Source organism: Salvia splendens, chromosome 7, assembly GCF_004379255.2.
Source record: "Salvia splendens isolate huo1 chromosome 7, SspV2, whole genome shotgun sequence".
In the NCBI taxonomy this organism is placed as follows: Eukaryota; Viridiplantae; Streptophyta; class Magnoliopsida; order Lamiales; family Lamiaceae; genus Salvia; species Salvia splendens.
In genome coordinates this window covers 22105519-22129038 of record NC_056038.1, presented here as the reverse complement: position 1 = coordinate 22129038, position 23520 = coordinate 22105519, and positions in this window count along the sequence as shown.

Sequence of the window (23520 nt, the reverse complement as noted above, 5' to 3'; positions counted from 1 at the left end):
AGAGTACAATTTGGAATGAATTTTTATACAGAATCTATTTCATCTTCCCACCATTTTCAACTCTTTCACCTCCCATCAAAACCCTTCCATATTCCCTCTCACCTCACTCTACCTGCAACAAAACAAAAATACCCCCTTCGTCTTCCTACTCTCACCTCCCTCTCTCTTTACTCCATTTCACTCTATCCCAGTCCGAAAATTTCCTACAATTTTCACTCTTCTTGATGAAATCGGTGCCGCCCACTCTCCCTTTCATTGAATCGTCGGCCACAAAAACTGTGCCGCCCACTGTCCGAAACTGCGTTTGTGATGCCGCTGAAAAAACGGGGGCGAAAGACGAAGAAAAATGACGAAGCCGAGCCTAGCCGAGCCGACCTTGGGTGGTAATAGACGTCGACGATGAGACAAGGAAACTCTGTGGCTCTAATATCTGCATCTTCCACCTGGAGCTTGAATATGGTATGCATTTTATCTTGGAAAAGTGATCGATTTTATACTTGCAAAACTGTAGATTGTGAAATTGAGGAATGTTGAGGTTAAGGTTTTTGAAACTGCTTTGAATTTCTCTTTGTTCGACTATCTGATTGTTTTTCTGCTGTATTTGTGGACTGCTCAAGTTAGATTGTCAACTAATCCAGCTGGCTAAATGTGTGCCTTCTACCTGCGAATGCCGGTGAGTGGGTCCAGTGGAAATTCAAACTGATCTACTTGACTTAATCCGACTTGAATGCGCAAATGGAAGAACTCAAAGCATTTCAAAACCTTAACCCACAATACTATTAACTAGTATAGGGAAGTAAGGATCGATCTCACAGAGACGATGTGTTTTCCATTTGTTGCAGACAAAATGGGAATGGCTGCTGCCACACTTTCAGGGTGGGTTAAGTAAACTATGATCTGGAAGACTAAACGAACTAAACTGGCCCACTTGTTAAACGGAATAAAACTCTACTTGATCAACTCATGTGGAAATTTACTGAAATGGCTAAACAGAATAAAATGAACGAAAGTCAGTCTTCTGCAAAACGTATGGTAAGGTAAACCTTTTCTAACAACTTCATCTTCCTCGCATCATCAAAAGAAAACAGAGTATAATCAGATCTGAACATTTCCAAACACTCGTGAACTAACAAACTTAACTTAATAAACTTGTAACTTTAGATCTACGCTAAGGAATTAAACTACATCTACGTAAATAAGCGACTTAGCCATAATCATGCAGAAATCATAAACCAGCTATCAGATCTACCTCCTTAGAAACTAAATCAGACATTATCATACCTTCAAGTAACACAAACCAACCTAGATCTACTATACGATACTACGAACAACCAGATCTAAACATCCTAAAACACTTTATCCATAATTTCTTCACAACTAAGCAAAAATCTTAAATCAGCAGTTCAGATTCAACGCATTAAACAGCGACAAAATTACTTGGCTAAAAGATCTTCATAAATCAGAACCAAAAGGTAAAACTGAAAGTTCATGCATGGTAAACAGAACATTTCAACGTGAACCAAAATCATAACATCAAATCTACTGCATTAGGGACATCCAGAGTTTGCTACAGCATAAACGTAAATCCAAATGAGACAAAACAAAACTAAAAACAGAGATTGTTTCATCGTCCCTTCTCGGAATGGATTACAGAAGCAAATTGCTAAAAGATGCAAGAACCAACACCCAACCACTGTTAAACTAAAACTAAACTAAAACTAAGTATGTGTGTGTGACATAAATAAGGAGTTTGGAGTGTTGGGAGCCCCTATTTCAACCCTAGAAGAGAGCTGAAGTCTAATGAGTGATACCTCCTTCCTCCTTCTCTATTTCCATTTATAGGAAGGCGTGAGGTCTTGATCCCTAGGGTAACTACCCTTCGAAAAGTCTTTATTACCCCTTTTCCTTTGAGGATCTTTCTTGTGTTGCGATCCATCTCCTAATCGGGTGCTCCTGTCGTATGCCATATAGTCTGACTTGAACCGTTTGAGCAGCAAATTAACTCCCTCTCCTTGATCCATTCGTCCGCTCAACTGATCCATTCATTCTCTAAATATGACGGACTTTCACACACACCTGCTCATAATTAGACGTTAGATTACAAAATTGAGTGTAGTTTTATCACATAACACATGCATGAAATGAGCGTCATCAGTTTTCTTGGAAAAGTGATCGATTTTATACTTGCAAATATGATACGCATTTTTGAAATTGATGGATTTTTTTTACGTGACTTTGAATAAAGAGTAGGCCTGATTGTTTCACAGTGGCCCTTCACCACCATGGTGTGTTCCACACTGGAGATTACATTAGGGAAGGCTGAACTACATCGACTTTGTGAGCGTTTTGCAGTTTAACATGTTCGAATTGGCAAGTAGGTTGATCAGAGTTGGGTATGATAGAAACGCTATATGTGAGTCGTATTATTGTCGTCCAAAGTTCAATGATGCATGTGTGGGTACTCAAATTGGGCATCCTCCTGATCCTCTCATTGAAGATGGTGATGGTGTCCCTCAATTTCTGTTTGCATATTTTATCTATTTTGGTATTTTTGACGTGTTTTGTGAGAAATGTGCAAAATAGAGCCTAAAAAGATAGCTAAAAGCTGAAATTTGAAATCTGGAGCTTTCAAGAGGTCCAGCGGTCCGCCGCAACCCAACCAGCGACTGCTGGCCATCAACATCCTCTAAATGAGTAGCGGTCCACTCCGAGAAAGTTGTGCTGAAAAGAGGAACACGCCCAACGACCGTTCCAGAAGTTCCAGTAGCTACGGGATGATCGCCAGCGACTGCAGAACCCAAGTGCAGCGACCGCTGATCAAGAGGCAGAAGGTACGGATCCCTAGCCAGCGACCGTTGAGCAAAGTGCAGCGGCCCGCAGATTTGACCTACTTTCTCCCTAAGATTTACCATACTGTGCTGAATATTTGCCATAATTATGATACACAAAATTGAGGGGATAAATACCCCTTCAAGCTTCATCATTAAGGATCTTCTTTTTGATGCATAATTCAAGAGAAATATATTTGAGAGTTCTTTACTGTTCAAGGGTTTTGAAGAAGAATTCAAGAGAAGATCAAGGCTACAAGGATTCAACCTTTGGGTTTTATTTGCTTTGGTCTTTATGTTTTCTTTGTTTTCCTTAAAAACTATTTCTTTAGAATATTCTATCATGTGTAACTAAATTCATAGAATTCTAGGGATGTGTTAGTAACGACTTTGGTTATACAATTCCTATTTATTTAATATTTGTTTTGTTCATTACTTCGTTTCTATTCTAAGTGTTGGATAATTGCTTCACGTTTGAGTGACACATTCTGTGATGATCTATTGACTTATCGTGAGAGGAGGTTTGCGAGATAGAAGAGCTTAGTTGACACTACAATTAGCTTCCTTTAAAATGACACTATTAATTGAGAGTATAGGCCCACTAGGAATCGTCTAACCTCTTGCTCCAATCCTTCCTCGAAGGGCTCACCGTTTTCTCTAGAATACTCTTGATCACTCTATTCAAAATCTTTGCTTAACCATTACTTTGCGGATGATATGGGGTGGACAAATGGTGGTTAACCCCGTACTTCTTCATGAGCGCTTCTTCAGTGCGATTGCAAAAATGGGTACCTTGGTCTGAGATTATGGCTCTAGGAATTCCATACATGTTAAAAATGGTTGATTTCAAAAACCTTGCGACTTCTTTCGACTCACAGGTTACAGTTGCCTTAGCCTCGACCCACTTGGACACATAATCCACTGTGACCAAAATATAAGAATTCCCATATGATGGAGGAAAAGTGCCCATAAAAGCCATCCCATAGACATCAAAGATCTCGCAAACCACGATGTGTATCTCCGGTATTTCGTCTTTAGCAGAGATTCCCCCTGTCATCTGACATCGACTACATTTCCTGCAAAATTCATATGCGTCCTTATGCAAATTGGCCAATAGAAGACGCTGTCTAGAACCTTCCTGGCTATTTTTTTGGGCCGAAATGACCTCCGCAGGCAAGAGAGTGGCAATGTACTAGTATGTCTTCTTGGTCCCACTCAGGGATGCATCGCCTAATGACTTGATCAGCCCCCATCTTCTATAAATAAGGGTCATCCCATAAGTAATACTTGGCTTCTCTCTTGATCTTCAGCCTCTGAGTTCTAGTCACTTCTGGTGTAGAGGGCGATTCTCCAGTCACCACATAATTTTCCAAATTAGCGAACCATGGTTCGGATTGCCTCTTACTTATTTCATTCAAAAATGCCTTCGGGTTAGTCGAGTCAAAAACATCTTCCAGACTGATCAAGACAGTCGATCCCTTGGAAAAGTACAAATGTTCTTCTGGAAAAGCATCGGGAATATCCTCTTTATCTCCCCCCTGAGTTATTCTGCTCAAACGATCAACCCCCTTATTCTTTGTTCCTACCTTATCTTTCGCCTTCCAATGTAACTCTTGCAGCAGTAGTACCCAGCGGATCAATCTGAGTTTGGACTCTTTTTTCGCCAACAAGTATTTGATTGCGGCATGATCAATATACACAATAACCTTGGAACCGAGCAAATAAGGTCAAAATTTCTCAAAAGAATACACAATGGCCAACATTTCCTTTTCTGTTGAGCTATCTTTGCAAAGTCTTTGATAAACCTCCTATAGAACCCAGCATGTCACAGAAAAGCTCGTATTTCTTTTTGATCGGTGGGAAATGGCAGTTTATTAATCACCTCCATCTTAGCTTTGTCGACTTGTATACCTTTCTCTGATACGACATAGCCCAAGGCAATCCCTTCGGGGACCATAAAGTGGCACTTCCTAAAATTCAACACCAGATTTTTCTCCTGACATCTCTTCAACACCAAGTCTAGATTACTAAGGCAAGATTCGAAAGAATTTCTATACACTGTGAAGTCGTACATGAAAATCTCAATGCATTGTTCTAACAAGTCAGAAAAGATACTCATCATACACCTTTGAAAAGTTCCCGGTGCGTTGCAAAGTCCAAAGGGCATTCTTCTGCAAGCGTATGTTCCAAATGGGCAGGTGAAAGTTGTCTTTTCTTGATCCTCTGGGTCCACATATATTTGGAAATACCCACTGTAGCCATCTAGGAAGCAAAAGTACTGTTTCCCTGCCAATCTTTTAAGCATTTGATCAATAAATGGCAGAGGGAAATGATCCTTCCGAGTGGCCTCATTCAACTTCCGATAATCTATGCACATTCTCCAGCCTGTGACTAGCCTTGTGGGGACTAGTTCATTCTTTTCGTTCTTCACTACCTGAATTCCAGACTTCTGGGGCACTATATGCACTAGACTGACGGAGTAAATAATTCCCAAGGCTAGAAACATCCATTAAGATAGAAACATCCATCAATTAATCAATGAGGCTAGCAGCTTCAGAACCTCCTTCAGGACGTCTTCTCTAATATTAGGATTCAACTTCCTCTGTTGCTCACAGTGGGCCTTGACACCCTCTTCAAGACGGATGTGGTGCATGCAAAGATCATGACTGATGCTTACCAGGTCCGATAAAGTCCACCCTATAGCCTTCTGATTTCTTCTCAACACTTCTAACAATTCCTCTTCTTATTTCTCAGTCAACCGGCTATTGATGATTACTGGAAATGTCTCTTCGTCTCCTAGATAAGCGTACTTCAATCCTGGGGGCAATGTCTTCAACTCCCTCTTAGGTGAGATCGCCTCTTGAGGTAGTGGGTTCTTTCCCATGTTCTTTGCTGCAAGTTCTTCAAAATCAGGTAATTTCTCCAGACTGCTCAGTTGGGCGAGGTCATTTGATCCAGTAGAGCCTGGTTTATGACAAAATCCCATTATTGCATCATTTAATTCTTCATCAGTCGAATCCTGTGTTATCAGCGTTTCACACCACTCGGCGACCTCCTCTTCGATCGAGTCGCTCAGTTCAGCAGTTGCAAGTTGCTCCTGCAAAAGTTCAGCCTCAAGAAATTCTTGGACTAATGGGTAAATTACATCTAAAGAATGTAAATTTTCGGTGTCCAATGGTTTCCTCATAGCTTACATCAATTATGGTTTTGGCCGTCCGCAGGAATGGCCTTCCCAACAATACTCCGCTAGATTCACCAACTTCAGACTCATTCATACGAATCATGTGAAAATATGTAGGGTAGAGGAATGTCATGCACCCTCACTATTACATTTTCCAGTACTCTTTTAAGGCTAATGCATGATCTATCTGCCAGCTGAATGACCACCATTGTATCCACTAATCTGACTCCAGTCAATCTTTTGTAAACTGAGAAAGGTAGCACATTAATAGAAGCTCCCAAATCACACATAACATTTTCAATTTTTACATCCTTGATGATGATTGGTAAAGTGAACATCCCGGGGTCAGTCCTTTTGGAAGGAAGTCTCTTCTTCTGGATTACGGCCAATACACTCTCTCATCAGCCTTTGCATTTCCTGCTATGAAGTCTCTAATGAACCTGCTGAACGGGGGTAGCTTTAGCGCTTGTCAGAAAGGCAGATTAATCTCAAGGTTGCCGAAAATTTCCATGAAATCAGTGGATCTTCCTTCTGCCTCTTAGTCTTCCCTCTGTAAGGGTAGGGTTTAGTACGCTTGACCGCATTGCTAGATCCTTCATTAGAGGTTTCACTCTCATGCCTTTTTGTTTCTTCATTTGGCTCATCCACATCTTGGTCATTCGGTAGTGGGTCAGCTAATCCTTTCCTGACCGCATAGTGATTTTGTTGATATTGGCTCTATCAGGGTGGGCAGATCTTATCAAATACTAGGACTCGAATAAAGAGACATAACTTTCTCACGGAGGAGGAGCTGAAAAACTCACGGAGGAGAAAATTAGAAAATTTCGCCCTCCTTCAAAAAGAGAAGGGATGAAAATTTCATCTTTAAAAATTGTGTTTTCTGTCTCATTTATTCTCCTATTTATATTAAGGTCATATTGGGCCCAGTCAGGGATCTATGGAAAGTTTTGGATATGGGCTCCCCCAATTAGCTTTTTACTAATTAAATTGAACCCACAATTTAATACAAGCTTATATTAGAATATTACGAGCAGCCACTACAGAAGTAATATTGACCTCCCCATCCAAATCCGAAATTACAAGTAATCCAGGTTTCCATTTTGTTTATTATTTATTTCCCGCGCTTAAGATATAAATGTCCATTAATTAATTAAAGTATGCTATGGACTTAATTAATTAACATCTAATCAATTCCAAGAGTGGACGTAGCAAGAAACACTTATTTATTATTCATAGAATAATTAAATTCCAACTGGTCAGTTTCCGAATAATAAAACCTTGTTCAAGCTCCTCTTGAGGACATTATCAAAACGAGACTCACCTCGCACTCGATTCAACATAATAGCAATCCTAGCACCGCTAAATATTAATCACCACTACCCAATATATCAGGATTATTGGGTTGTGAAAAACCCGCACCTTTTGATAAGTCAAAGTAGTGCATAATCAATACCGTATGCTCAATGCTAACGTATGTAGATTAAGAAATAGTATTTTATCAAGACCTAGTCATTCAGTAGATAGTATAAAGACACGTCTTGTTATTAGATCCATTCAGTGCTATACCACACCAACGTCATCTTATTTCAATAAGGCTTAGAAATAATCGGACTGACATTGCAACCTTTCGCGATAGGTAGCCAAAGCCTATCTAGGTTGTGAAATTCTTCTTTTTCTTTTGCAAAGCATTGCATAGAACCGACAGTAGTTACCTTAAAGTGGACGATGCCCACAACCAGTCTACTAAGCAAAAGACTTAGGCTTTGTTTACTTCTTATGCATTTAAATGTTTATAAAACATCTTATAAACGCACAAGCAAACACAATGTAATAATATACTAATTCTATTCGTGCGAACTGCTCGAATAATATTGAATCGAGTTAAAAGTGGATTGTAGAGTTTCCGTATACAAGCAAGATTACATTTGCACGAACTTGCTCGAAACATGCTTTTCAGTATACTAAACCTAACAATCTTCCACTTATATTCAAAACATGCTTTTGAGAATACCCACTGCCAAAACTTTTCCACTTATATACAAAGCAGGTCTTGGAGCTAGATATATCGAACCACCATTCATTTCACATCATGTTTGAAAGATGTTGCTACAAAGGCATTTTCTGTGAAATCTGCTTGGTTGTTCTTTGATCATATCTTTTCCACCACTATGTCTTTGCTGCGTATTTGATCTTTAATTAATTTCATCTCTCTATGTGATTGCTTAGCTTATGATCTCGTATGTCCCTTGAGTTAGCCTTTGCTAGAGTAATTAAAAAAAAATACTCATAGCCATACTCAAACTTACGATCAAAGCTACTAGGAATATACTCCTAAGGTAAACACATATAATGAGGATGACTTACTCGATCACTGATTAGTCATAAGACTTAGTCAGTGTAACCCCAATGACATTACATGAGTGATTTGTAAACTAGAATATAGCGATTAGTCTTTCTCAAGTATTATGGTATATTCACTACCTCAATCAAAGTCATTTGCCATGGTTAATATGATATACACTTGCTATGCATAAGCACAACTAATATCAAACTTAGTACACATCATAGCATATATGAGACATCTATCTCCGAAACTAGTCTCATCATTCTTGATCTCACTAAGTCTCAAACGACACTTACTAGAGACAAGACAATTCCATCTTGAAAGGTAAAAGCCTTTGCATGGAAATTCTAATGCTAAAATGTTCCAAGCAATGTATAGATATAGAATTCCTAAGAGAATCTCCACATTCTTTGTAGCAATCTTAAAGACTTTAGATGCTTATAATGTAATTAGTTTATCTTAAATCCTTTATCTTAAAATGGGTAGACAACCAGTTTCCTACGCCAGATGTCAATCTCAGTTGTTTGCAACTTTTGTAGATTTCATCATCGTAGAGTACCAATAATACCATATTTAATGCACTTTCAACTTGCTTGTGCTTACAACACTGTTAAGGGCACAAGTCAAATTCAAAACATTTGACAATCTTGATAAAACACATATACTCTGATTTTGATGCATGTCTAAGACCACAAAGGTCTTCATAAGCTTTTAATCATGTGTTTCTTGCCCTCTATTACATACCCATTAGGATGTTCCATGTAGATGATTTCCTCAAGGCTTCTATTAATAGAAAGCTGTCTTGACAATCATAATACATACATTCTAATTTATGTAAGTTCTGATAGACAGTAGGATTGAATCAATCCTGGCACAACGACAGACGAGAAGATAATGTTTCTATTTGGGCATAACCCATTGTCATTGTCTAGCCATTTGAGATCCACATTTACACTTGCAAGGATACTTGCTCCCACTGACTGACACAGCTTGTAGGTAGTATTGCAAGTCTTGTAAAACATGTTGTCTATCTAAGATTGTAGTTTGAAATCTATCACCTTTCCAAAAATGAATATCCAAATTAACCAATGCTACATTGTAGTAGAGGGATTATGTTCAAGTTAATCTAAGACTGAGTCTTGCGACACTCTTAGACTCATGAACTTGTTATGTTCGTAGGAACGCTCCCAGTACGACATGGTTCTTACAATCTTAGGTGTTGAAGTTGATTTTATTAGTGCAAAAGTTTCTAATGGTATGACTCCTTGGTAATGTGGAAAATTCGATATCTCTCTCTGTCCTGGGAGTTATCAGGCTGTTAGGCTTTTAGTTCCTCTCTTGATCTTCATACAAGAATTTTATCTTTGAAGATTACAGAACTTATAATCTTACATCATTTGGGACAACCTTAAAACATGCCTGATCAGTACTCAACTCCAATTACTTGGATACATTTCCAACATGTGTTGGAACAACATTACACCTTGAGATGTGCTAGACTAGAGTCGTTCTAGTCCACAACTCGTGTTTTGTAGAAGGTACTGATGTTGGTAGTTTCTTTATTGTGGAACTCGTTGTATCTAACGCTTATCCCATCAGTGATAAGATTTTCACGAGTACAACTCATCACTTAATCAAACTTGTCTTAGAAAGACTTCGATTCCTTCTTACATAACTATCCCATTCTTTAGAACAATGCTTGGATTCGTCAATGGAGATTAGACTCCCACTACTGATCATAACCCATTGCTCGTCGTCTTATGGTGTAAACCATTAAGACTTGCTAGTCTTTCTAAGTCGCACTTCTATAAGTATTCTGAATCAAATGATTCTAACTCATAGTGCATCAAACATACATTATTGACTTTCAAGCTATTTAACAAACAAATTGCTAAAATCTTGATAGTCTAGATCAGTTTTGAACAATAACTAAGTATTTTCTTGGCCTTAAGACTAAGAGCCATAAATACTTTATCATTCATTGTTTAAGAAGTTGATGTGTTGTTTCATACTCAATCTTGTTGAATTTATATTGTTTCAATACTATGATGTCATAAACATCAATCATGAAACAATAATTTAGCATAAATAGCTCCCACTACAACAAATGCTTAACTGAATCAAGATCTTTTACTTAGAAGTTGCATTTCAATGTAAGTCATTGTCCTTCTTTAAAAGGTCAATCCAACTCTCAAAGCATCTCTTCTCGCTATAAACAAACTTTGATGACAATTCAGGCTCTCCCATTTCCATATCTAGTCTTTTGTTCAATGAACTAGGACTTAGGAAAACTGCAGCAGTGATGAATTCGTCATTTATCATGTTACTTTCCTCTAAAAGTAATATAACGACTAATATTATGTAGGTTTTCTACTTTTCGGTTAAACCTTCTTTTAATCATTTCTTATTACTTCAGACGATGACTTGAGTCAGAAACTATTTGAATGATCAAAAGATTCTTCAAAATATTTTGTCCCTCTAGGATATTCCAATCGAATCATCTTGACAGATTCTATTGATATCCATCTTTCATCATCACTAACCAAGACTTGTCATGCTACTTAAAAGAAAATAGCTTGACCTTATTCCTCAAAGAACTTATCAAGTACATGCAAAAAGCATTCTCGAACATTTTTCATGGAATTATGTCGAGGATATGGAGGACATGAATCATTGAGTATAAACTCCAAGTTTTAGCGATGAGAATCTTATCCATTTACGTTTCCAGTCTACATAATTTTGACATTCGAGTTTTTCTTTAAGGATCGCAGACAAAATATTAAATGACATAATGAAGATTTGACAAATTAACTTATTATCACATACTTATACTCAATACATAATCGCAAATAACCACAAAACAATTATGTATCTTGCAATTGTAAAATCGAAAACAGGTACCCTCCATAAGAGGTCAATACTCATTCACAACTTTAACATTTTTACTGGTCACAACACCGACGAATAGTCCAGAGACCACATAATGACATGGCCGCCTAATGTTGTCTAAGCACGACCATCAGATTTAGAATTATAGAATTTTGTCTCAACAACACATTCCCATAACAATGCTCATGTGCTGATAACAAAATCAAACTATCTCATAAATTCTGTATGAACTTATGAAACTTGTAATTTCTTAGGATTATTGTCCCCACATAATGGGTGGTGATAATATTAGAAACTACTTTCTAGTTCACACTATTTATATTTGGGAAGTCTGCCCATATGAACTTGCTATTTCATAGGATTATTGTCCCCACATAATGGGTGGCAATAATATTAGAAACTGGCTTCATAAAATTTGCAAACCAATCGATGAAGACCATATACAACGCACTTGTTGTAATTATCGCTTAGATATTTTATATGGTTTTTGCATAATTATCACATAAGCAGATAAGACAGATAATCCACTTAAAAAGATAAACACCAAATAAACAGATAAATCCATTTAATGCATGACATTTAAAAACACTGGATAATTAACGATAATTATTTAATCTAGTCAAGGGAGAATTAAATAAATAATTAAGTTTTATCATGGATGATGATTATCCAAATTCATTTAGGATTTATCAAGATAGTGTTAACTATCTAAATCCATTTAGGATTATTCTAGATTTTATTTCGATAAAATCAAATCCTTCGATTCAAGATAACGTTGCTCTAGGATTATCATTATTTAAATCGTACTAGGATATTACTAGATAGAAATAATTCCATCATAATCCATAAGATAAAATAAAATCCTATCAACCAAGATTTATACAAATCTTAATTCTATTTAGAATAGACGTCCATAATATATCAAACATTACTTAGGATTTCTTTGGTAAATTAATTTATCTAAATCCTATTAAATAAGGATTTTCTTATATATTGTCTTTATCCTAATCTATCTAGGATATAAATCCAAAAGATAAGGATAACTTGGATTAATGTTTATTCTAATCCATCTAGGATTTGACTTAATAGAATTAAATCTATTCAAATCCATAGGATAAAAATATATTAATATTAATATTAATCCTAATCCATCTAGGATTTATTCTTGGAGTAAATCCATATAAATCCAAAGAATTAAATAATATTATATTATTATTCTTCAAATCCATCTAGAACTCATATATGAATAAATTCATATAAATTCATAGGATAAGAATAAAATATTGTATTATTACTATGAATTTATCTATGAATAAATTCATATAAACTCATAGGATAAGAATAAAATAATATTATCATTATCTACATCCAACTAGGATTTGTCTAGGGATAAATCCACATTAATCCATATGATATAGATAAAAAAATAGATTGTCATTATCCAAATTTAACTAGGATTCATCTAGGAATTAAAATCCCTATAAATCCATAAAATTAGGAAAAAATCTAATTCATCCATAATTTAATTCATAATTAAATATTATATAATATATAAAATCCACAAAAGATATATTCAAATCTTATTTTCATATGTATCTTGAATTATTTCCAAAATTGAATCCAAGGATTTGGAAACCCTAATCAAAATTTGGAAAGCAAAGTCACGGAACGAGGCGATGCGACGTCGCGCATAGGAAAAACCCTAGTTTGACGCACTGTTGGGGCTGCTCACGGAGGGACGCCACTGCTGCGTCGTCTCTGACGCTGCTCCCGCGTCTCCTCCGACAGCCCTCTCGGCACCGCAGCGTTGTTTTACTGCTGCTCCTGCATCGATCATCCCTCTGTCGGACTCCTACTGAAAAACGCTGCAGCACTGGGCACCCACTCATCTCGCGAGCTCATCGAGCCTGACGCCTCCGAAGGCATTGCGCTGCTGCACGCTTACCGCCGTAGAGTACAGCCGCTGCAGCCCGGAACTCCGCAGCTGTCGCGCTCCTCCGGAGCTGCTGTTCCGCGGCTGAACTGGCGCCGCTGCTGCTGGACATCTCCAACGCTGCTGCGTCGATTCCCACCGCCGGGGTTGCTGTCTCTGCGTTGCAGCAGCTGCCCCTCGGAATTGCCCAGCCATCATCTATTCGCCGCCGAGATTTGAATGACGTGATTCTCAAGTCACAAATTGCATTCACACAATACGTATATAAATTGCACTTCAAGAAATCACAAATTGAAACATTGTAATCATTATATGGATGTAATGATCACATACCATGAATTAAATGTTAAACAAAGTCAAAGCTTCATAGAAGAATTGATTCACGCAGCGGACATACCGAATAAAAATATGCATTCAAGCAATTCGAAATTAATCCACATAATCAGAGCAAAAAATTGGCTCTGATACCAATTGTTGGGGTTTGGAGCCCCTTGCACAGCGGAAGACATGTACAAACAAATAAATCAGACGTATGATCTATTTGACAGATTATGGGATTAATCTAACACAGAATTGCATGCTAGAACGCACATAATTCATACTTAAAGAACATAAATCCTAAAACATGAATTTTACGGTTTAGAGTTACCGATTTTATTCTCCAAAGAATCATCGATTGCTCGCGCCTTCTCCACGATGATCTTCTGACTAGTTTCCGAAATGTATCTCGATATCAGGGTGGGCTGATCTTATCAAAATACTAGGACTCGAAGGAGCTGAAAAACTCACGGAGGAGAAAATTAGAAAATTTCATCTTTAAAAATTGTGTTTTCTGTCTCATTTATTCTCCTATTTATATTAAGTTCATATTGGGCCCAGTCAGGGATCTATGGAAGGTTTTGGATATGGGCTCCCCCAATTAACTTTTTACTAATTAAATTGAACCCACAATTTAATACAAGCTTATATTGGAATATTACGAGCAACCACTACAGAAGTAATATTAACCTCCCCATCCAAATCCGAAATTACAAGTAATCCGGGTTTCCATTTTGTTTATTATTTATTTCCCGCACTTAAGATATAAATGTCCATTAATTAATTAAAGTCTGCTATGGACATAATTTATTAACATCTAATCAATTCCAAGAGTGGACTTAGTAAAAAAACACTTATTTATTATTCTTGGAATAATTAAATTCCAACTGGCCAGTTTTCGAATAATAAAACCTTGTTCAAGCTCCTCTTGAGGACATTATTAAACGAGACTCACCTCGCGCACGATACAATATAATAGCAATCCTAGCACCGCTAAATATTAATCACCACTACCCAATATATCAAGATTATTGGGTTGCGAAAAACCCGCACCTTTTGATAAGTCAAAGTAGTGCATAATCAATACCGAATGCTCAATGCTAACGTATATAGATTAAGAAATAGTATTTTATCAAGACCTAGTCTTTCAGTAGATAGCATAAAGTCACGTCTTGCTGTTAGATCCGTTCAGTGCTATACCACACCAACGTCATCTTATTTCAATAAGGCTTAGAAATAATCGGACTGACATTGCAACCTTTCGCGATAGGTAGCCAAAGCCTATCTAGGTGGTGAAATTCTTCTTTTTCTTTTGTAAAGCATTGCATAGAACCGGCAGTAGTTACCTTAAAGTGGTCGACGCCCACAACCAGTCTACTAAACAAACGACTTAGGCTTTGTTTACTTCTTATGCATTTAAATGTTTATAAAACATCTTATAAACGCACAAGCAAACACAATGTAATAATATACTGATTCTATTCGTGCAAACTGCTCGAATAATATTGAATCGGGTTAAAAGTAGATTGTAGAGTTTTCCATATACAAGCAAGATTATATTCGCACGAACTTGCTCGAAACATGCTTTTCAGTATACTAAACCTAACACTTCCTTTCTCTCTCTTATGACTCATCCTTTCGCTGCTTCCTTATTTCATCCTGTCTTGATCAACTCGTGCAGCTTCCAGGTCCAGTCTCTCCGTCTGCCTTCACTTGATCAATTTTGCTTCAACTTTGGGTGATTTTTCGCTTCTTTTCCCAACTGATCAAGTTGCTACAATTCTTAGCCGCTCCACTGCTTTTCAGCTCCTGCATACTTAACTTCACCACTTTTTCACAGATTAATTACCCGATTAGTGTAATAACCCGTATAAAACAATGCTTGGAACGAGCCCTATCACTCCCACTTGTACTCAAAATAGCTTTCGAGTATACAAATAAATGTGCAACACGTCTAATTCTCCCACTTATACTGAAAGCGAGTTGAGGTCTTGAATGAGTCAAACTCCCATCCCTTCGACATGGCGCTCAAACGGTTTGATCGCTAGTGCTTTCGTAAAAGGATTTGCCAGGTTGTTCTCTGACGCAATCTTGACCACTTGTATGTCTCCACTCTGCACAATATCTCTTATAATATGATACTTCCTCTCTATGTGTTTGCTCGCTTTATGAGCCCGTGGTTCTTTCGAGTTTTGCCACAACACCAAATGGTGATGGTCTTGGGAAGATTCGGAACCACACCTAAGTCGAAAAGGAAGTTTTTCAGCCATACAACTTCCTTTGTAGCCTCCGAAGCGGCCACATATTCGGCTTCCATGGTAGAGTCCGCAATGCATTTCTACTTTACACTCTTCCATATTATGGCACCACCTCATAAGGTGAACACATATCCAGAAGTAGATTTTCTCGAGTCTTGATCAGCTTGAAAATCTGAATCAGTATATCCCAAAGGACAAAGCTCGGCTGCATTGTAAACTAGAGTATAGTCATTAGTCTTTTCCAGGTACTTGAGTATGTTCTTTACGGCAGTCCAATGTCCTTGGCCAGGATTCGACTGATATCTTGTCACCACGCCAACAACAAAGCAAATATCAGGTCTTATGCAAAGCACCACCTCATAAGGTGAACACATATCCAGAAGTATATTTTCTCGAGTCTTGATCAGCTTGAAAATCAAAATCAGTATATCCCAAAGGACAAAGCTCGGCTGCATTGTAAACTAGAGTATAGTCCTTAGTCTTTTTCAGGTACTTGAGTATGTTCTTTGCGGCAGTCCAATGTCCTTGGCCAGGATTCGACTGATATCTTGCCACCATGCCAACAACAAAGCAAATAGCAGGTCTTATGCAAAGCATAGCATACAAGAAACTACTAACTGCCGAAGCATATGGTATCATTCTCATATCTTCTATCTTAGACGGTGTCTTTGAACACATCTCTTGAGATAGATAAATGCCATGTCTAAAAGGTAAGAACCCTTTCTTGGCATCTCGCACGCTAAAGCGACTAAGTACAGTATCGATGTAAGGTTCTTGAGATAAGCACACCATTCTCTTTTTATGATTACGAAGAACCTTGATACCGAGAATGTGTCCAGTGACTCCCATATCTTTCATCTTTTATTGTTTCCAATTAGAAGAATGCCATCTACATATAAAACTAAGAACACCACATTTCCCTTTTCAACCTTCTTATACACGCAGTTTTCATATGGGCATTTTTCGAATCCAAACTTATGAACAGTTTGACCAAAACACTGGTTCTATGACCTACATGCTTGCTTGAGACCATAAATGGCCTTCTTAAGCTTCCAAACCATGTGTTCATTGCCCTTCACGGCATATCCTTCGGGTTGTTCCATGTAGATGGTCTCCTCAAGACTACCGTTCAAGAACGCAGTCTTAACGTCCATTTATGATTACTCTATTTTCGTATGCTTGATGCTCTGTTTTGCTTCTTTAAGTTAGATTGTTGGAGAATCCACCAAGATCATCTTGCAGCTGGGCAAGTATATCAAAATGGTCTCCACTTGGATGGTGTATTGATTAAACATGATAAACTAGGCAATATGAAAGATAGTAAATAAGACAAAGTATGAGTTTTGAAAACTAACTTGGCTTAAAACTTCAAGGGTTACAGAGGGAGGAGGAAGAGAACAATGGTCTGAAAACTCTAAGACCGGTGTGCCTTTTCCTCTTAGATTTACAAGCTATTTATAGGAAAACTTTCCTAACTATTACAACATTATTGTATTGTAGATGATTACACCAAATGCTACGTGCTGATCATTTTGAGAAGTGGTGGTCCCCTTGGAGGCAACTTTTGTTCTTTTGTGAATTCTTGGGAATTGTGGCATGACAGCTTTTGATCTTGTGGTAACTTTTGATTTTGAATTTTGAGGCATTGGTTTTGTCCGCTAAGCAGCAAGTATTATATGGATAATTCTAATTCTCCTTTTGCATCCTTCAATAATTTGTTCTCTTTGCCAATCTTCATCATTATCCCAACAACAAAAAGATTTGCTTCTGCTCCGTCTAATTTTATGGAAAACTCTGATCCTTCTTCTTTGCTCTCTGATTTCTGCTTCTAATCTTTTTATTTCTATACCATAATCATTATTATATAAGTTGTTTCTTCTCGGCATATCTATGCAGCAAGTATTATGTGGATAATCTTGATTCTTCTGTTTTGCTCTTTGATCGCTGTTTCCCTGAAAATTTAAAATTCATAAGTCTTGATCCCTTATAGGGTCTGAGGAGACAGATTCTTCAGATTTTGATCTTGAAGAGACAGACTTTTGCGCCAGATATTCAAAGAATTCTTTCTTGATATTATCTGGAAGATGATCCATATAACTTCCAATTTTCGGTTATGGACTGCTGGTTGTTCCTGTTTTTTCTTTTCCTTTATCATTTTTTTGATAAACCACTTTTTCACCAGTGTTTAAAAAATGCCTAACGGCAAGTTCAGTTCCAATATGATTTTGGAACCTCGACCACCATTTGACTTTATAGACCCTTGTCAAAGAATAAGGGGTAGGGTCTGGATAAATTTTTTCAAAATTGAAATCCCATGCAAAAATCCAAGGAATCTTGAATTCAGCGTGGAAGATGATGAACTTTTGATAATTTTTTAGAGTTGAAAACTCTGCAAAGACCTTAAAACCTTCTTGAATTTGAAGAGGAAGAATTTGGATAGAAGACCCCATTTTTCTCCACCAATCAACAAACCAGACAGGAGGTTGTTTATCACAGTTGTGGTGGAAAGTTATGAACCAAGAGTGGTTGAAGGGTCTAACTAGAAAAGCTCTAAACCAAGCATTCTTATAATCAATGTAATTATACCCCTGAGCTGGGTGGTTGACTGGGAATATTTTGAATTCATTTTGACCACCAAAAGTGGTGAGAGTATGTACTCTTTTGATAACACATTTTGAGTATTCAATTTCTTTAGATCTATCGTAATTATGAGTTATTTCTACTGAATCAGAATCCACTAGAATAAACTCATAATACTTTTGATCTTTCAAACGATCGTCGGATTCCCAAAATTGGGAAGGATTTGGAGAATGATTTCTGATAAAATCTTTTTGAGAAAGAGTCGCTGGATATTCAGAAAAAGAAGTCATCCCACAATCATCATGCCAATCTTTGGCAGTATATTTGTATACCTCAGGAGTGTTTGGGATTTGGATATTAGTGGGTTTTGGCAGGTTTGAAGCAAGAACCGTTTTATAGGGAATTTCTGGTATATTTTGAATTGGAGAGAATCTGTTTGGGAAAATTTGATTGGATTTTTGAGGAGTGACAGGAGTTGTGGGTGAAACAAGGGCTTTTGAGGTATGTTTTGCAGCGAAGACTTCATAGTCTTTAGCACTTTGTATTTTCTTCCTTGTAGAGTCCATTACTGTTCCCTTGTAAAAATTCTCTAGTTAGAAAATCAGGTAGAGAATTGTTTTCTCCTTTTATAAATTCAATTTCAAAATAAAAAACAGAAAGAATAGCTTGCCATCTGGCAAATATTTGTTTTGAAACAATATTTTGAACATCTTTCGTAAGAACTTCTTTTGCTGATTTGCAATCTATTCTGAGTAAGAACTTTTTATTGTAAAGGTCATCTTGAAATTTTGAAATGCATAAAACTATGGATAAAATTTCTTTTTTGATAACGGAATAATTTATCTGTGTATTATTCCAGATTCCCGAGTGGTATCTAACTAATTGTTCTTTTGAATTAAATTTTTGTTTTAAAATTCCTCCATAACCTAGATTTGAGGCATCTGTTTCTATGATCATAAAGGCTTTTGGATTGGGGATGCCTAAGCACGGAAGAGTTTTTACTTCTTGTTTTATGGTTTTGATAATATTAGTGTGTTCTTCTGTCCAATTAGGGGGGTCTTTCCTAAGCCTTTGGTAAAGAGGTTTACAGGTCTCCCTAAAATTAGGAAAAAAGTCTGAAATGTAATTCATGCATCCTAAGAATCTCTGTAATTGATTTTTATCTTTGATTTCATCAGGGAATTTATCTGTAAAGGAAATCGACCTACTAATAGGTTTGAAAGTTCCTTTACTAATTTCATGTCCTAAAAATCTAATATTGGTTTGGAATAATTTTAATTTGGGGGTGGATATAGCTAATCCATTTTTTTCTATGGTTTTTAAGAGAGTGTCCAAATGTTTGATATGTTGATCAATATCTTGGGAGAAGATTAAAATATCATCGATATAGACAATACTAAAATGACTAAGAGGATTCATGATATCATTCATGATTTTTTGAAATTCTGAAGGGGCATTTTTTAGGCCAAAAGGCATGACATTCCATTCATAATGTCCGAAAGGAACTGTGAAGACTGTTTTATATCTATCTTTTTCAGAGATTTGGATTTGCCAAAATCCAGACTTAAGGTCAAATTTGGAAAAAATCTTAGCATTAAAGAGTCTTCCTATTAAATCCCTTTTGTTGGGGATAGGGTACCTAATCCACTGTAGAACTTTATTAAGAGGTTTGTAATTTATGACTAGCCTAGGTGTTCCTCTTTCAAGCTCTGCTTGTTTAATTACATAGAAGGCAGAACAACTCCAAGGAGATTTTGAAGGTCTTATATGTTTTTTATCTAATAATTCTTTAATCTCCTTTTTACAAATTTCTAAGAGTTCTTGGTTCATTTGGATAGGTCTTGATTTTGTCGGGATATTATCTTCATTGACACCCTTTTCATAAGGTAGTTCAATGACATGGTGCTTTCTATCCCAGAAGGCATTAGGTATTTCATTACAAACTCGTTTGACAAAGTTATTTTCGATTTCTTTAATCTTTGATATGATCTTAGGAGTTCTAAGTTGGTCTTCAATTCTTTGAAAAGGTAATTCTTCTTTTAGAAAATTAATTTGTTTTCGTTTTTGGGTAATATTATTAATTTGTCTAAATATAGAGTCATTCTGAAGATTAAGAATTTCTTGCTTTTTAATGGGAGAGATGAATTTAAAATTTATTTCTCTTCCCTGAACTTTGGTGGTAATACCACTATCACTGACATAGAAAGGATAAATTTGAGTTAGGAAAGGCGTTCCAAGAATCATATTATATGTGATATCTTCAACAATAGTAAAGATATTCTTGAAACAGTAGCCATTATTACAAATATGAGCTTTAGAGAGTTTGTATTTAATTTTTAGTAGGTTATTGTTAGCAGTATAAAGTTTTTCTTTGGATTTGTCACAATACTTAGTAGGGACTATTCCTTCTCTGATAATATTATGGTCAGCTCCTGAATCAACTAGGGCCATAATACTGGTTTTGAAGTCATTAACAGCAAGGGTGATATTAATATGCCATTTTTGATATTCAATTTCTCGGATGACTTTTATAGAATTATTTTCTGGATCAAGATCCTTCCAGTTACCAATTTCTTTATTATTTTCAATAATAGAGAGTCTTGTTTCTATTTCAAAGTCCTTTTCTTTTAATTCATAAAATTCTTTATTGATTTGTTTTTTAAGGCTATTAATTTCACTCTGGAGGTCTTTTGTTGTTATTTGTTTAGATATGCTTTGATAGGGATATTTGTCCCAAAGTTTATTCAGACTAAATTGTTCACTGATATTTATCTTTTTGGAAGTAGAAGGTTCTTCAAGAATTAAATCTTTTAATTTATTAAGGTAATTATCTCTTATATCGGTATCTGGGATTTCTTGGATAAGGTCAAAGATGACTTCTTTCTTTTCTTTAGAGATGACTTGGATACAATTTTTGCAAATATCTTTTTCATGTTCAAAACTACTATGATAATCACTTTCGTCAGAGGTATTTAGCATTTTTTCTATTTCTTGATCGGATTCACTTTCTGAGTTAGAAGAGTTATTGATAAGGCTCGTTTCATGCATTGTTTTTTGGTAATATTACATGCTTTTTGGGGGAGATAATGCGCAAATTTGAGCTTAAGTGTGCAGATATTTGCTGGGTCAAGAGGATGTTGCAAATTGACCGAGCAGATGCAAAATGAGCAGAAAAGGAGTAAAAAGTGTCAAACATCCGCTAGGTCAAGGAGAATTATCAGGAGAGCAGGTGTGTGAAAAATCTGCCGGACCCAGGAACGCACACAAATTACCCTGGGCGAGGAAAATGGAGCAGAGCAGATTTAAAAGATCCTTTTTTAAGGGTACAAACGTCAAATCATGAAGAGCATACCCTAGGGATTCGAGCTTGAAGCCTCCCTATATAAAGGGACCAACATGAATGAAGAAAAAGTGCGCTTAATGCTATGGTAGTTTAGGTAGGGAGCTCTCGGTAGCGCTTAACGCTACCGTTCTCGTAGTTTAGGTAGGAAACTCTCAAAGGCGCTTAACGCCACTGCTCTCTTAGCTTAGTTTAGTTTGGTTGCTGATTTCATAGCTTAGTCCAATGGTTTCGACGATGGAATTGACGACTCCGGCATTGGATCCTTGCTTTCTTTACCGTTTTTGAGATGATGTAGTTGGATCTCGAGTTTCATCGGAGGAATTGACGACTCCGCCTTTGGATCTCGACCTATTTCGGGTTTAATGGAGTTTTGGTGTTTATTTTCATGTTGATGATGCTATTTACTCATGTTCTTGGATGCTTTTCGCAATTGGTAGCTTATATGTTTAGATCCATGATGTTTACATGATTTCCAGTAGTTTAGAGGTTGAGATCTAGTTATTCACGTGCTCTATTTCTCAGATTTGTTAGTTTAAGTGATGCATGCAAGGTTGATTTGTGTTTATTCTGTTTTCTGCTTGACCCAGGAGAGTAGATCTGGCAGTTCTAGCTTGAATTTCATGTTTAATTTTAGATCTGAGATTGCTCTATTTTCATGGTGTTCAATGCTCTGTTTTCACTCTGTTTTAGCTTAGTTTCATGAAGAAGATGAAGTTTGCTGGTAGTTAGGATCGGATCTGCTTTAGTTTGTTAGTTGCAGCCTTCTTGTCAGTAGCTATTTAGGGAAATCTGTTCTGCTGCTTTTCTTACGATCTGTTGTCTGGCTGTTTTAGGAAACTTGTTTGCTTGACCCAGGAAACTTGTTTGCTTGACCCAGGAAATTCGGTGAATGATCCAAAGTTAAATTCAGTTTCGAATCATGCATGCATTTATATTTCAAGCAATTTCCATTCTCTGGACCCAGTAGATAGAATAGATTAGATTTAATTTCCTAGGTCTAGTAGTTAAAACTCAACCCTTTTGTTGCGTGGCAGCAGCCGATCCTTTTTCCGTTTGTGTCGTGGAAACAATCGCTAGTAGGTCCCTAGTCTCAGTGGTTCGACCTCGCTCTTGCCGCTTATACTTCGTAATATTTGTTGCATTAGTGGGAAAATTATAAATCTTGTTGAAAGGAGGAACACGTGCACACGACACACGTGCAAAAATCCTCTCTTCACTTATCCTTTTCTCTTAAAAGATTATTGATTTGTTTGCTTATTAGTCTAATGTTCTTCTTCTTTTTCTTCCAACATTGTTCTTCAGTGTGTCCTAATTTTTTACAATACCAACATTTTATATCATTTTTCCCCTTATCATTGGTCGGTTTATAAGTTCTTTTAGGTTTTGTTCTTCTAAATTTATTTTTGTAAGGTTTATATTCAGACTTTTGTGATTCTTTTTTAAACTTTCTATTCTTCCTTTTAATTCTAGAAGAAGGGGCTTCAATCTTTTCAATCCCAAACATTTCACAGAAGCATCCTAATTCACTCTTCTCTTTTTGTTTATCTTTTCTATATTTGTTTTGTATCTTTATTTCCATACATAGGGCTAAGCCTTCTTTCTTGATGAAAGCAAATAATTGCCCGAACGTAATATTTTCAAAAGGAATATTCTCAGAATCTATATCATCTTTGATTTTCTGTATTATTCTTTCACTAAAAAGTTTGGGTAATCCTGCAATGAACCTTTCTTTCCAGAAAGCTTGATTGCAATCATTCCTTTTGAGAACTTGTGTTATGAAGGCATCTTTATACCACCTATAATCAGATAAGGAGGGGCATCTAAGATTGGTCAGGACAATAGAAGA